The following is a 6,084-nucleotide window of genomic DNA, read 5'->3' as shown; positions in this document are numbered from 1 at the left end:
AAAAACTCTGTGCAATGGCTTGGCCCCCAGGTAGGCTAGGTTTTATAAATTGAGTAGTTTTAAATCTTTGCTTACTACGTAACTTATGTAAATCAATGGTAGGGTTTATGTGTAGACCTTCATGCACTGAGCAAATTCAATGGTAATTCAAAGAAATCAAAGTAGTTGGTTTATGCCTTGAGAAAGAGAAATTGATGACTTGTTAGGGCCTCTAGAATTGCTATCTTGGATAGACCTATTTCAAGAATAAGACTACGAAATCATAAATGGAACTAGAATTATGAATGCATGATAAACCATATATTGGTGTGATTGAATTGAGAATTTATGTTGAATTGTGATTAAACCCTAGAAAGAAGCCTTAGATGATGAACTAGGTCTAAGTATGGTCAAATTAATGGTTGTGCGTGAATGTTGCATTGTTGATCACACTTGTTATAAATGAGATTGGTGAATTATGATTGCCGTGAAATCATGACTTAAATGTATGATCTTGAAGTTATATTTGTGATTGTGATTGTGAGGTGTTGAATGGATGGGTTGCCATGTTCTGGCATAACTAACTTGGATCGGTTTCCACGTTCCGGCATAACTATTCAATCTGTTGCCACGTTCCGGCATAACTATGGGATTGGTTGCCACATTCCAGCATAACTAACTTGGATCGGTTGCCACGTTCCGACATAACTAACTAGTTGGGGTTGGGTTCCATGAGAGGACCAATGATGTGATATAAAATGTGAAGTTATTCGTTGTTCATAAATATTAATGATATCGTATATGTTTGATATGCGCATGTGAGTATAGTGTTGTATTGACTTGCTTATGTTGCACTTAGTGGGCACGTGTATGATGGTCTATATTGATCATTTGATATATTGAGCGAACCTGTTGGGTATAGTGGAAGGGCAAAGTGTTCAAGAGGTGAGTAATAGATAGTAGGGATGTTCGTGTGTTGTAATGGTGAGGAGTAGAGGTAGCGTGTGTGATGAAATATGCTTAGGTGGATTTCACCTTGGGGGAAAGAATTGGGTTTAGCTTTAAGGGAGGTTGATGTAATGTATTATGTGACTATGGCTGGGTAATGTGACGAGAAAGTACGGGTATGATGGGAACATTTGGTTTGATTTTTGGTGGTTGTACTTGGGATTTGTCTATGTGCTAGAATGATTAGGCTATGATCGAGTATCTGGTAGGTAGGTTTATTGAGAGGGATGATAGTAGGCAGAATACTAGTGTATATTGGAGGTATTTCAAGAGAGGGTAAAGGTGGAGAAACGAGTGGTTTATTTCATGATCTTACTAGTTGGTTTCTTATGTTACGTGGTGAGTGTCGGTTTGACTGATGATGCCTACTAGTACGCATGTTTTGTACTAATACTACTCTTGCTATGTCTTTGACATAGTCTAGATGCATGATTGGTGACGTTTCAGTAGGTGAAGACGAAGAAAATCTCTAGCAGCTGCTATTCTTCCTTCCTCCTGGTGGGAGTTGTGTCTTTTATTTATTTGTCCATTTGTACTCTTAGTAGCTCTTGTACCGGTTTAGACTAGATCCTTGGGAGTTATTAATTTACTTTACAAATTTTAACTAAAGGTGTGTCTAAAGAAATTATTTATAAATAATGAATCTTATGTTATATTTATTTCGGTTTCTCTTAAATTTTCTGCATCTTTTTAACTAAATTGGATATAAGGGTTCTCCTACTTAGGTGTTAGAGTGGGTGCCCGCAAGGCCTGGTGGGTTGGGTCGTGAGAAATTGGTATTAGAGCCCAGGTTACTGATATCCCAGTACGAGAGCAAAATGTGGACTAGACTCCTGCGGATTGGTGTGTTGACGTCCACATATAATCTTTAAGAAGCTTGGAAGCATTCTAGGAAATTGTTCCACTCATTTTCTCATTTCGTGCGAAGTGTCGCTTGTTGTATGAGTTGAGTCGAATTGGTATCTCAACAAAGTGAACCAAAAGTCACAGTTACGACTAAAGGAACACAAGCAGGGTAAATTGGAACTGGGAAGGTTCCAATTGGTATCTGTCCCTAGGGGCGGTGTAATTACATGGATGATCAGTAATGGTCACCCATGGAGCGAAATAACTAATTAAAAATTTGGTCTTGTCTTGAGTTGCTACTTGAATGTGTGAGTGTGTACTTCTTGTTTCCTGAATTTACTGTGAAGGTGAAGTTGTAATTGCTTGAATATGATGAGGTGATTATGTGTACTATAATGTATGCTTGAACGTAGAATATGTCCACTCTATTGGCTACATTGATTAAAGTTATGCAAGTTATAAATGCTTGAGCGTCGTGAAACTCATTGCGAAAAGAAAGCCAAAACTAAGCTGGTGTGAGGGTCTAGCTAATTTATGAGGTGATTCATAAAATGGAATCTGGACGTGCGTTGCAACCAAATAATAATCAGGTGAATGTCTGGGTGTATCCTAGGGATGTGTAGGTGTAATGTTGAATTAATGAGAACTAGTGGGATGCCATGTCGTTAAGATTGATTGCGATTAGTTAATGATTTTCCTAGCTTGGAGATTTATCTTAGATTGTTTGGTTAAGCTGGAAACCTTGGAGAAATCTTAGAAAAACGAAAAGAACCAAGAAATTAGTAGCCTGGGTTCTGGTCCCGTCTGAGCCACTGGGCTGGATTATTCCCGCCATAGCGACACCGCCAGAGCAGGATAGGGCGAGGCAGAACCTCAACCCAGCCTCCCATGTTTTCCCTAATTTCAACTATCAACCCCAAATTGGATCCGAACAAATCCTTTCAGTGTTCAGCAAATTAGAGAATAGATTTAAAACTTAGAAATTCACCATTTACTACGAAAAAGCAGGAAATCAAGCATCCATGTGCTACAAAACTTAGGGGAGTCAAGAACATAAAAACAAGTTTTCTTAAATTTACAAAGCCAAAGAAGGTGAAATAATAAGTCAGCTCAAGAACCATGCGCTCGAGAGGTGTCGGCGTCAGAATATAACTCTTTTGAGGGCACCAGGCCTGTCACAGCCTCCTCCAGAACTGAAAACTGAACGTAATCATCCTTCTCTGCTATGGGGATCTCATGCCCGGGAGCGATGCGGGTAAACATGATCTTCACAGTCTTCCAGAGTTGAATCATCAGACGGTCCCTCGTTAGGTTCTTCCTTCTCTCCTGGTGCAGCTCGCGTCATAGCATCTCAAGATCTAGGGCAGTGCTGGGGGTAACCGGAACGGTGGGAGTAATAGGGGAACCCATCTTCCTCCGCACAACTGCCAAGTCCTACTCTACCTGTGACGCGGAAAGTGGGGGAAGAGTGCGTCGCCTCCCTCCTCATCTGACCCTACGGCCGCCTGACTGCTGCTAGCTTTACCAGTCCTCATCTTCTTGTTCCTACAAGTAGAACTTGCTCTAACCAAAAAAGGGTGAAGGGGGGATCCATAGGAAGTACCTCGTCGGCATCCATAAGTGGTACTCTTGCCCGCTAGCACAGAGCAGTAATAAGACTGGGGAGAAAGAACGCCTTCTTATTACCCGGTAGAACATCTTCCACTTAGAGATAATATGTGCCCCACATTCAGCTCTATACCCTGTATGAAGGATGCCACCACCAAGGCACGTGGAAGGGTCACATCTGTACGGTTGCCCAAAGGGTGGATCCTCATAGTCACCAAGTGTAGCTACCTCTTAGCATTTGGTGACCAGTCTGTGCTAGTAATGCTCTCTTCAGTAGCCTAGTAGACCTGAGCCCGTTTGGCCGGCCCGATCAGTGTATCCCTTTACTAGCCTAGATCCATTTCCCGCAACTTGGCCTCACACTCCGCATTCGAGACATCGGGTAACTCTAGTTCTTCATTGAGGGCAATGGAATTCAAGGGGATGTCGACTCCTCGGACCCAGATGACAAGGTAAGAGTCATCCCAGCGGATGGTAGGGAGGATGGCATAGAACTTCCTCACCCAAGTGGAACGTGCATCTGGGGGAGCCTCAGTCAGTGGAGCCCATCCGAACTCCATCAGGCGGGCATAAAATGCAGGCACCTTCTCCTCTAGCTTAAGTAACACAAACCCTCTCTCACAGCAAAACCCTGTGTTACGGTTGTCATGATGCCTTTCCCGGCTTGTGGTATTGTGGAATTGGATGAAGGGTAAGTTTTCTTCATTTTGACTTGCCATTTAGAGAGCCTGCAATAATTCGAATGTAAGTTAGAACCACATTAGGATAGTCGGAGTAAGGAACAAAATAAGAAAGGAGAAATTTTTGTGTTAAAGGTGCATGCCACTGGTCTGGCGCATCTCACCACAGCGGCCAAAATCCTACTTTGTCAAGATTAAGAAAGCAGCCATAATGTGATGAAGGCCGCCATCTTGGATGAACAACAGATACCTCTATGGCATCTCTTCGTCCCAAAACCCTAATTTTCGATAGAATTCCAACAGATCAGAGTATATAAACTACCTTAGAACTAGAATAAGCAATTATTTCGACAAAATAACCACTAAATACCCCTGAATTCAAGTTTAGGAAACTAGACTTTTCATCATCTCCCAACCTTTTCGGTATTGATTCGATTGCATTTCTATGAAATCCTTAAGCCCAGGACGTTGTGGGAACATTGGGGACGTAAGGAAAGTAACCATGCTACGATTATCTAACTAAGCTAGAAACTTATTGCATTTTCGAAACCCCCCCAACCCAATTCTAACGATTAAGTATCAACATGCAATCGTTGTTAGTTAAGTAACGAAGTAAGGAGCACAAGAATTGTGAAATTACCTGAAGTGTCGACGTTCGGAGAAGAGTGATTGAGAGGAATTTAGGAGAGTTTTTGGGAGTTTAAGGGAGAAATGGGAAAATGTTTTCCCCTTTCCCTCTTTTCTGTTTCTCGATCTCCCGCCTCAGCTGGAGATCCTCGCCACAGCGGCCCCGCCTTAGCGGGAGGGCTCCCGCCCTAGCGGGTCAGGCTGTGTAGTTCAAACTTCTTCGTTTCTTCGCATGTAGCCTCAAATTTTCTTCTGGTCCTTGGGTATAGTACCCGACCGGGATCGACTATTTGAAAAGTCACCAACATTGTTCATGGTTTCGTGATGGTTCTATTTGCAAGTTCAGAAGTACTCCGGCATTAAGATTCGTGATGATTGATGCTTATCGTGACTAACGACACTAACCTACGATTCGAGTGTCTACGATCGTCGATAGTATAGTAACCCAACTAAAGGTTGGGGTCGTGTCCCAAGCGAGTGGTTTTGAGAATTAATAGAAAAATAAAAGTTAGCTCAAATTAGTCGTAGCAAAAGAGATTTACGAACAAAAACGTAGTAAATTAAAGGGGGTGACAAAAAAATGTCAAATATCAATTTGGTGTTTTGTCACAAGTAGTAAAACAACCAAAAATTAACAAGAAACTCAAGTATGGGGAAATGTTCTTGGGGTGTGACCGTAATACAAGCTGAGATAAATCGTTTGGTACATGCTTTCGATAGAAAATTTGCAAGATAATAATGACTAGGCTAAGCTTTAGATGGAAATAAGTTTCCTCTTGGGCAACTTACCCCGTTTCAAATGGGTTCCTCTCGGACACCCATTTGCCATATGAAGACCAGCCTACGCCTTAGCCCACTTACTCTCTCGAGCTGAGTGTTAGGATATGGGACTAGGGCTCACCCTCTCGGGCTGAACCTCATGTTGACCCACTCCTTAGTCAATCAGTCTAGTGGTCTAGGTTTCGCGACCTCCCTCTCAGGCAAACCGAAAATACATGGGTGGTTTTGTATTTGCAACTACAAACCCATTAAATTAAACCACAACCACTAGGTGAAATCATCATTAAAATACATCTAACCTATCAGCAAGCAAGACACAACAATAATATCAACACATATTTGCTAAATCACACCCCAAGAATGGGGGTTTTTACCCACACATCAAGAAATAACAAAATACACCTAAAGTGATACTAAAATCAAATGGGTATAAGAAATTAAACCTTGATTTGAGCAAAGGAAGAAGAATGGAGAAGACCCACTTCTAACTTGGGGAAGATGAAATCCTTCTCTCTTCAAGTCTCCCACAAAACCCTCTCCAAACTTTGAGAGAAAA

The sequence above is a fragment of the Solanum verrucosum genome, unplaced genomic scaffold, assembly GCF_900185275.1.
Source record: "Solanum verrucosum unplaced genomic scaffold, falcon-dt-bn FXZP01000296.1, whole genome shotgun sequence".
Lineage (NCBI taxonomy): Eukaryota > Viridiplantae > Streptophyta > Magnoliopsida > Solanales > Solanaceae > Solanum > Solanum verrucosum.
The sequence above is the reverse complement of the archived record's forward strand: the minus strand, read 5'-3'. Positions refer to the sequence as shown.